The sequence below is a fragment of the Amia ocellicauda genome, chromosome 2 (genome assembly GCF_036373705.1).
Source record: "Amia ocellicauda isolate fAmiCal2 chromosome 2, fAmiCal2.hap1, whole genome shotgun sequence".
Lineage (NCBI taxonomy): Eukaryota > Metazoa > Chordata > Actinopteri > Amiiformes > Amiidae > Amia > Amia ocellicauda.
Genome location: NC_089851.1, coordinates 52,575,233 through 52,585,311, shown reverse-complemented (window position 1 = coordinate 52,585,311; position 10,079 = coordinate 52,575,233). Strand labels below are relative to the sequence as shown.

Below are 10,079 nucleotides of genomic sequence, written 5' to 3'. Positions count from 1 at the left end.
ATCTGCTGTTATGCTACAATGCTACTGACCATTGGGGGAGCGATACCAAGCAAGAGAGTTAGATATCAAGAGTCATAGATAGATAGATTGATAGATGGATGGATGGACGGCAAGGAAAGCACCTGATTGACAGTGGTCCGTGATCTGCTGTTATGCTACTATGCTACTGACCATTGGGGGAGCGATAGCAAGCAAGAGAGTTAGATATCGAGAGACATAGATACATAGATAGATAGATGGATGGATGGATGGACGGCAAGGCAAGTATCTGATTGACAGTGGTCCGTGATCTGCTGTTATGCTACTATGCTACTGACCATTGGGGGAGCGATAGCAAGCAAGAGAGTTAGATATCGAGAGTCATAGATATATAGATAGATAGATAGATGGATGGATGGACGGCAAGGCAAGCATCTGATTGACAGTGGTCCGTGATCTGCTGTTATGCTACTATGCTACTGACCATTGGGGGAGCGATAGCAAGCAAGAGAGTTAGATATCGAGAGTCATAGATAGATAGATATATAGATGGATGGATGGATGGACGGCAAGGCAAGCACCTGATTGACAGTTGTCCGTGATCTGCTGTTAGGCTACAATGCTACTGACCATTGGGGGAGCGATAGCAAGCAAGAGAGTTAGATATCGAGAGTCATAGATAGATAGATAGATAGATAGATAGATAGATAGATAGATAGATAGATGGATGGATGGACGGCAAGGCAAGCACCTGATTGACAGTGGTCCGTGATCTGCTGTTATGCTACAATGCTACTGACCATTGGGGGAGCGATACCAAGCAAGAGAGTTAGACATCAAGAGTCATAGATAGATAGATAGATAGATGGATGGATGGACTGCAAGGCAAGCATCTGATTGACAGTGGTCCGTGATCTGCTGTTATGCTACTATGCTACTGACCATTGGGGGAGCGATAGCAAGCAAGAGAGTTAGATATCGAGAGTCATAGATAGATAGATAGATAGATGGATGGATGGATGGACGGCAAGGCAAGCACCTGATTGACAGTGGTCCGTGATCTGCTGCTATGCTACTATGCTACTGACCATTGGGGGAGCGATAGCAAGCAAGAGAGTTAGATATCGAGAGTCATAGATATATAGATAGATAGATGGATGGATGGACGGCAAGGCAAGCATCTGATTGACAGTGGTCCGTGATCTGCTGTTATGCTACTATGCTACTGACCATTGGGGGAGCGATAGCAAGCAAGAGAGTTAGATATCGAGAGTCATAGATAGATAGATAGATAGATGGATGGATGGATGGACGGCAAGGCAAGCACCTGATTGACAGTGGTCCGTGATCTGCTGTTATGCTACAATGCTACTGACCATTGGGGGAGCGATAGCAAGCAAGAGAGTTAGATATCGAGAGTCACAGATAGATAGATAGATAGATGGATGGATGGACTGCAAGGCAAGCATCTGATTGACAGTGGTCCGTGATCTGCTGTTATGCTACTATGCTACTGACCATTGGGGGAGCGATAGCAAGCAAGAGAGTTAGATTTCGAGAGTCATAGAAAGATAGATAGATAGATGGATGGATGGATGAATGGCAAGGCAAGCACCTGATTGACAGTGGTCCGTGATCTGCTGTTATGCTACTATGCTACTGACCATTGGGGGAGCGATACCAAGCAAGAGAGTTAGATATCAAGAGTCATAGATAGATAGATAGCTAGATAGATGGATGGATGGACGGCAAGGCAAGCATCTGATTGACAATGGTCCGTGATCTGCTGTTATGCTACTATGCTACTGACCATTGGGGGAGCGATAGCAAGCAAGAGAGTTTGATATCTAGAGTCATAGATAGATAGATAGATAGATGGATGGATGTATGGACGGCAAGGCAAGCACCTGATTGACAGTGGTCCGTGATCTGCTGTTATGCTACTATGCTACTGACCATTGGGGGAGTGATAGCAAGCAAGAGAGTTAGATATCGAGAGTCATAGATATATAGATAGATAGATAGATGGATGGATGGACGGCAAGGCAAGCATCTGATTGACAGTGGTCCGTGATCTGCTGTTATGCTACTATGCTACTGACCATTGGGGGAGCGATAGCAAGCAAGAGAGTTAGATATCGAGAGTCATAGATAGATAGATAGATAGATGGATGGATGGATGGACGGCAAGGCAAGCACCTGATTGACAGTTTTCCGTGATCTGCTGTTATGCTACAATGCTACTGACCATTGGGGGAGCGATAGCAAGCAAGAGAGTTAGATATCGAGAGTCATAGATAGATAGATAGATAGATATATATATAGATAGATAGATAGATAGATGGATGGATGGATGGACGGCAAGGCAAGCACCTGATTGACAGTGGTCCGTGATCTGCTGTTATGCTACTATGCTACTGACCATTGGGAAAGCGATACTAAGCAAGAGAGTTAGATATCAAGAGTCATAGATAGATAGATAGCTAGATAGATGGATGGATGGATGGCAAGGCAAGCATCTGATTGACAGTGGTCCGTGATCTGCTGTTATGCTACAATGCTACTGACCATTGGGGGAGCGATACCAAGCAAGAGAGTTAGATATCAAGAGTCATAGATAGATAGATAGATAGATGGATGGATGGACGGCAAGGCAAGCATCTGATTGACAGTGGTCCGTGATCTGCTGTTATGCTACAATGCTACTGACCATTGGGGGAGCGATACCAAGCAAGAGAGTTAGATATCAAGAGTCATAGATAGATAGATAGATGGATGGATGGATGGATGGACGGCAAGGCAAGCACCTGATTGACAGTGGTCCGTGATCTGCTGTTATGCTACAATGCTACTGACCATTGGGGGAGCGATAGCAAGCAAGAGAGTTAGATATCGAGAGTCATAGATAGATAGATAGATAGATAGATAGATAGATAGATAGATAGATGGATGGATGGACGGCAAGACAAGCACCTGATTGACAGTGGTCCGTGATCTGCTGTTATGCTACTATGCTACTGACCATTGGTGGAGCGATACCAAGCAAGAGAGTTAGATATCAAGAGTCATAGATAGATAGATAGATAGATAGATAGATAGATAGATAGATAGATAGATAGATATATAGATGGATGGATGGATGGACGGCAAGGCAAGCATCTGATTGACAGTAGTCCGTGATCTGCTGTTATGCTACAATGCTACTGACCATTGGGGGAGCGATAGCAAGCAAGAGAGTTAGATATCGAGAGTCATAGATAGATAGATAGATAGATAGATAGATAGATAGATAGATGGATGGATGGATGGACGGCAAGGCAAGCACCTGATTGACAGTGGTCCGTGATCTGCTGTTATGCTACAATGCTACTGACCATTGGGGGAGCGATAGCAAGCAAGAGAGTTAGATATCGAGAGTCATTGATAGATAGATAGATAGATGGATGGATGGATGGACGGCAAGGCAAGCATCTGATTGACAGTGGTCCGTGATCTGCTGTTATGCTACAATGCTACTGACCATTGGAGGAGCGATACCAAGCAAGAGAGTTAGATATCAAGAGTCATAGATAGATAGATAGATAGATAGATAGATAGATAGATAGATAGATAGATAGATAGATGGATGGATGGACGGCAAGGCAAGCATCTGATTGACAGTGGTCCGTGATCTGCTGTTATGCTACTATGCTACTGACCATTGGGGGAGCAATAACAAGCAAGAGAGTTAGATATCAAGAGTCATAGATAGATAGATAGATGGATGGATGGACGGCAAGGCAAGCATCTGATTGACAGTGGTCCGTGATCTGCTGTTATGCTACAATGCTACTGACCATTGGGGGAGCGATAGCAAGCAAGAGAGTTAGATATCAAGAGTCATAGATAGATAGATAGATAGATAGATGGATGGATGGATGGACGGCAAGGCAAGCATCTGATTGACAGTAGTCCGTGATCTGCTGTTATGCTACTATGCTACTGACCATTGGGGGAGCGATAGCAAGCAAGAGAGTTAGATATCAAGAGTCATAGATAGATAGATAGATAGATGGATGGATGGACGGCAAGGCAAGCATCTGATTGACAGTGGTCCGTGATCTGCTGTTATGCTACTATGCTACTGACCATTGAGGGAGCGATAGCAAGCAAGAGAGTTAGATATCAAGAGTCATCGATAGATAGATAGATAGATGGATGGATGGACGGCAAGGCAAGCATCTGTTTGACAGTGGTCCGTGATCTGCTGTTATGCTACTATGCTACTGACCATTGGGGGAGCAATAACAAGCAAGAGAGTTAGATATCAAGAGTCATAGATAGATAGATAGATGGATGGATGGACGGCAAGGCAAGCATCTGATTGACAGTGGTCCGTGATCTGCTGTTATGCTACTATGCTACTGACCATTGGGGGAGCGATAGCAAGCAAGAGAGTTAGATATCAAGAGTCATCGATAGATAGATAGATAGATGGATGGATGGACGGCAAGGCAAGCATCTGATTGACAGTGGTCCGTGATCTGCTGTTATGCTACTATGCTACTGACCATTGAGGGAGCGATAGCAAGCAAGAGAGTTAGATATCGAGAGTCATAGATAGATAGATAGATAGATAGATAGATGGATGGATGGATGGACGGCAAGGCAAGCACCTGATTGACAGTGGTCCGTGATCTGCTGTTATGCTACTATGCTACTGACCATTGGGGGAGCGATACCAAGCAATTGAGTTAGATATCAAGAGTCATAGATAGATAGATAGCTAGATAGATGGATGGATGGACGGCAAGGCAAGCATCTGATTGACAGTGGTCCGTGATCTGCTGTTATGCTACAATGCTACTGACCATTGGGGGAGCGATACCAAGCAAGAGAGTTAGATATCAAGAGTCATAGATAGATAGATAGATAGATAGATAGATAGATGGATGGATGGACGGCAAGGCAAGCACCTGATTGACAGTGGTCCGTGATCTGCTGTTATGCTACTATGCTACTGACCATTGGGGGAGCGATAGCAAGCAAGAGAGTTAGATATCAAGAGACATAGATACATAGATAGATAGATGGATGGATGGATGGATGGCAAGGCAAGCATCTGATTGACAGTGGTCCGTGATCTGCTGTTATGCTACTATGCTACTGACCATTGGGGAGCAATAGCAAGCAAGAGAGTTAGATATCGAGAGTCATTGATAGATAGATAGATAGATGGATGGATGGACGGCAAGGCAAGCATCTGATTGACAGTGGTCCGTGATCTGCTGTTATGCTACAATGCTACTGACCATTGGGGGAGCGACAGCAAGCAAGAGAGTTAGATATCAAGAGTCATAGATAGATAGATAGATAGATAGATAGATAGATAGATGGATGGATGGATGGATGGACGGCAAGGCAAGCACCTGATTGACAGTGGTCCGTGATCTGCTGTTATGCTACTATCAGCAGCAACAGTGGCAGATTTGGCGCCGTGGCTTAGTTGGTTAAAGCGCCTGTCTAGTAAACAGGAGGTCCTGGGTTCAAATCCCAGCGGTGCCTTAGGCGGGCTTTGTTTGCTCCTTGCGAAGCTTGTGCTTCTGTTTTGTCGACCATCAGTTTTAGCAAGATAGGCTTATCTTAAAGCCATCAGAGGACGTAATGAACCGGAAAGCCAACTGGACAGACGCCGGTTTGTAAAGAAGAACCAGAACCCAAAGGACACGCGCTACGCGCACCTAACGGCCAACGTCCAATTCCCATTGCCGCCCCTGGACAGTCGCAACAGGGAGCTTGTTACTCCCGTCAACCTTACGTTTTCACCTCTGTGTGCTTCCTTTGTTGCAGCCTGCATCCAGATTTTGTTTTTGTTTTTGTTTTGTTTTGTTTTGTTTTGTTTTGTTTTGTTTTGTTTTGTTTTGTTTTGTTTTGTTTTGTTTTGTTTTGTTTTGTTTTGTTTTGTTTTGTTTTGTTTTGTTTTGTGCCTTACGCCTGAGTGTAGGCACTGGGGAATGGGAGAGTCCTGGCACCGTGGCTTAGTTGGTCAAAGCGCCTGTCTTGTAAACAGGAAACCCTGGGTTCGACTTCCAGCAGTGCTTTGGTTTACGTTGGCCTAGGCAATGGAAAGGAAGTTTCTAAACGCTCAATACATTTTTGCAAGATGGCCGTCCGCAGCAAGCAGCTTAAGGTTACTGTAGCCGCAGTCTGGCAAGCTGACCGCCAGAAGTAGAAACAATAACAAGGGGCGGGGGGAAAAGTGGGCCATCCCTGGGTGGATTCGAACCACCATCCTTTCAGTTAATAGCCAAACACACTGACCGATTGCACCACAGAGACAGACAGAGGTGTTGTGGTTGCTGCAGTCATGCAGTTCCTTCACAGTTGCCAGAAATCATTTCCAGCACACGATTTTCTTTGTCGTTGAATGCAACATACGTGACCATTGGGGGAGCGATAGCAAGCAAGAGAGTTAGATATCAAGAGTCATAGATAGATAGATAGATAGATGGATGGACGGCAAGGCAAGCATCTGATTGACAGTGGTCCGTGATCTGCTGTTATGCTACTATGCTACTGACCATTGGGGGAGCGATAGCAAGCAAGAGAGTTAGATATCAAGAGTCATAGATAGATAGATAGATAGATGGATGGACGGCAAGGCAAGCATCTGATTGACAGTGGTCCGTGATCTGCTGTTATGCTACTATGCTACTGACCATTGGGGGAGCGATAGCAAGCAAGAGAGTTAGATATCGAGAGTCATTAATAGATAGATAGATAGATGGATGGATGGATGGACGGCAAGGCAAGCATCTGATTGACAGTGGTCCGTGATCTGCTGTTATGCTACAATGCTACTGACCATTGGGGGAGCGATACCAAGCAAGAGAGTTAGATATCAAGAGTCATAGATAGATAGATAGATAGATAGATGGATGGATGGACGGCAAGGCAAGCACCTGATTGACAGTGGTCCGTGATCTGCTGTTATGCTACTATGCTACTGACCATTGGGGGAGCGATACCAAGCAAGAGAGTTAGATATCAAGAGTCAAAGGTAGATAGATAGATAGATGGATGGATGGACGGCAAGGCAAGCATCTGATTGACAGTGGTCCGTGATCTGCTGTTATGCTACTATGCTACTGACCATTGGGGGAGCGATAGCAAGCAAGAGAGTTAGATATCGAGAGTCATAGATATATAGATAGATAGATAGATGGATGGATGGACGGCAAGGCAAGCATCTGATTGACAGTGGTCCGTGATCTGCTGTTATGCTACTATGCTACTGACCATTGGGGGAGCGATAGCAAGCAAGAGAGTTAGATATCGAGAGTCATAGATAGATAGATAGATAGGTAGATGGATGGATGGATGGACGGCAAGGCAAGCATCTGATTGACAGTGGTCCATGATCTGCTGTTATGCTACTATGCTACTGACCATTGGGGGAGCGATAGCAAGCAAGAGAGTTAGATATCAAGAGACATAGATACATAGATAGATAGATGGATGGATGGATGGATGGCAAGGCAAGCATCTGATTGACAGTGGTCCGTGATCTGCTGTTATGCTACTATGCTACTGACCATTGGGGAGCAATAGCAAGCAAGAGAGTTAGATATCGAGAGTCATTGATAGATAGATAGATAGATGGATGGATGGACGGCAAGGCAAGCATCTGATTGACAGTGGTCCGTGATCTGCTGTTATGCTACAATGCTACTGACCATTGGGGGAGCGACAGCAAGCAAGAGAGTTAGATATCAAGAGTCATAGATAGATAGATAGATAGATAGATAGATAGATAGATGGATGGATGGATGGACGGCAAGGCAAGCACCTGATTGACAGTGGTCCGTGATCTGCTGTTATGCTACTATCAGCAGCAACAGTGGCAGATTTGGCGCCGTGGCTTAGTTGGTTAAAGTGCCTGTCTAGTAAACAGGAGGTCCTGGGTTCAAATCCCAGCGGTGCCTTAGGCGGGCTTTGTTTGCTCCTTGCGAAGCTTGTGCTTCTGTTTTGTCGACCATCAGTTTTAGCAAGATAGGCTTATCTTAAAGCCATCAGAGGACGTAATGAACCGGAAAGCCAACTGGACAGACGCCGGTTTGTAAAGAAGAACCAGAACCCAAAGGACACGCGCTACGCGCACCTAACGGCCAACGTCCAATTCCCATTGCCGCCCCTGGACAGTCGCAACAGGGAGCTTGTTACTCCCGTCAACCTTACGTTTTCACCTCTGTGTGCTTCCTTTGTTGCAGCCTGCATCCAGATTTTGTTTTGTTTTGTTTTGTTTTGTTTTGTTTTGTTTTGTTTTGTTTTGTTTTGTTTTGTTTTGTTTTGTTTTGTTTTGTTTTGTTTTGTTTTGTTTTGTTTTGTTTTGTGCCTTACGCCTGAGTGTAGGCACTGGGGAATGGGAGAGTCCTGGCACCGTGGCTTAGTTGGTCAAAGCGCCTGTCTTGTAAACAGGAAACCCTGGGTTCGACTTCCAGCAGTGCTTTGGTTTACGTTGGCCTAGGCAATGGAAAGGAAGTTTCTAAACGCTCAATACATTTTTGCAAGATGGCCGTCCGCAGCAAGCAGCTTAAGGTTACTGTAGCCGCAGTCTGGCAAGCTGACCGCCAGAAGTAGAAACAATAACAAGGGGCGGGGGGAAAAGTGGGCCATCCCTGGGTGGATTCGAACCACCATCCTTTCAGTTAATAGCCAAACACACTGACCGATTGCACCACAGAGACAGACAGAGGTGTTGTGGTTGCTGCAGTCATGCAGTTCCTTCACAGTTGCCAGAAATCATTTCCAGCACACGATTTTCTTTGTCGTTGAATGCAACATACGTGACCATTGGGGGAGCGATAGCAAGCAAGAGAGTTAGATATCAAGAGTCATAGATAGATAGATAGATAGATGGATGGACGGCAAGGCAAGCATCTGATTGACAGTGGTCCGTGATCTGCTGTTATGCTACAATGCTACTGACCATTGGGGGAGCGATACCAAGCAAGAGAGTTAGATATCAAGAGTCATAGATAGATAGATAGATAGAAAGATGGATGGATGGACGGCAAGGCAAGCATCTGATTGAAAGTGGTCCGTGATCTGCTGTTATGCTACTATGCTACTGACCATTGGGGGAGCGATAGCAAGCAAGAGAGTTAGATATCAAGAGTCATAGATAGATAGATAGACAGATAGCTAGATAGATGGATGGATGGACGGCAAGGCAAGCATCTGATTGACAGTGGTCCGTGATCTGCTGTTATGCTACTATGCTACTGACCATTGGGGGAGCGATAGCAAGCAAGAGAGTTAGATATCAAGAGACATAGATACATAGATAGATAGATGGATGGATGGATGGATGGCAAGGCAAGCATCTGATTGACAGTGGTCCGTGATCTGCTGTTATGCTACTATGCTACTGACCATTGGGGGAGCAATAGCAAGCAAGAGAGTTAGATATCGAGAGTCATTGATAGATAGATAGATAGATGGATGGATGGACGGCAAGGCAAGCATCTGATTGACAGTGGTCCGTGATCTGCTGTTATGCTACAATGCTACTGACCATTGGGGGAGCGATAGCAAGCAAGAGAGTTAGATATCAAGAGTCATAGATAGATAGATAGATAGATGGATGGATGGATGGACGGCAAGGCAAGCATCTGATTGACAGTGGTCCGTGATCTGCTGTTATGCTACTATGCTACTGACCATTGGGGGAGCAATAGCAAGCAAGAGAGTTAGATATCAAGAGTCATAGATAGATAGATAGATGGATGGATGGACGGCAAGGCAAGCATCTGATTGACAGTGGTCCGTGATCTGCTGTTATGCTACAATGCTACTGACCATTGGGGGAGCGATAGCAAGCAAGAGAGTTAGATATCAAGAGTCATAGATAGATAGATAGATAGATGGATGGATGGACGGCAAGGCAAGCATCTGATTGACAGTGGTCCGTGATCTGCTGTTATGCTACTATGCTACTGACCATTGGGGGAGCGATAACAAGCAAGAGAGTTAGATATCAAGAGTCATCGATAGATAGATAGATAGATGGATGGATGGACGGCAAGGCAAGCACCTGATTGATAGTGGTCCGTTATCTG

At 45.1% G+C, this 10,079-nt stretch overlaps 1 protein-coding gene and 4 non-coding genes across 5 annotated transcripts in view; 4 read left to right on the top strand and 1 right to left on the bottom strand.

The window, feature by feature from the left end:
* Window positions 1–10,079, bottom strand: part of LOC136713191 (histone-lysine N-trimethyltransferase SMYD5-like) — a 139,584-nt gene that overhangs the window by 35,907 nt on the left and 93,598 nt on the right. The window lies entirely within an intron of this gene.
* On the top strand, window positions 5,450–5,523 carry trnat-agu (transfer RNA threonine (anticodon AGU)). The gene has a single exon. It is a non-coding gene; the product is annotated as a tRNA-Thr (tRNA).
* Window positions 5,986–6,059, top strand: trnat-ugu (transfer RNA threonine (anticodon UGU)). Its single transcript has one exon. It is a non-coding gene; the product is annotated as a tRNA-Thr (tRNA).
* Window positions 7,870–7,943, top strand: trnat-agu (transfer RNA threonine (anticodon AGU)). Its single transcript has one exon. It is a non-coding gene; the product is annotated as a tRNA-Thr (tRNA).
* On the top strand, window positions 8,394–8,467 carry trnat-ugu (transfer RNA threonine (anticodon UGU)). The gene has a single exon. It is a non-coding gene; the product is annotated as a tRNA-Thr (tRNA).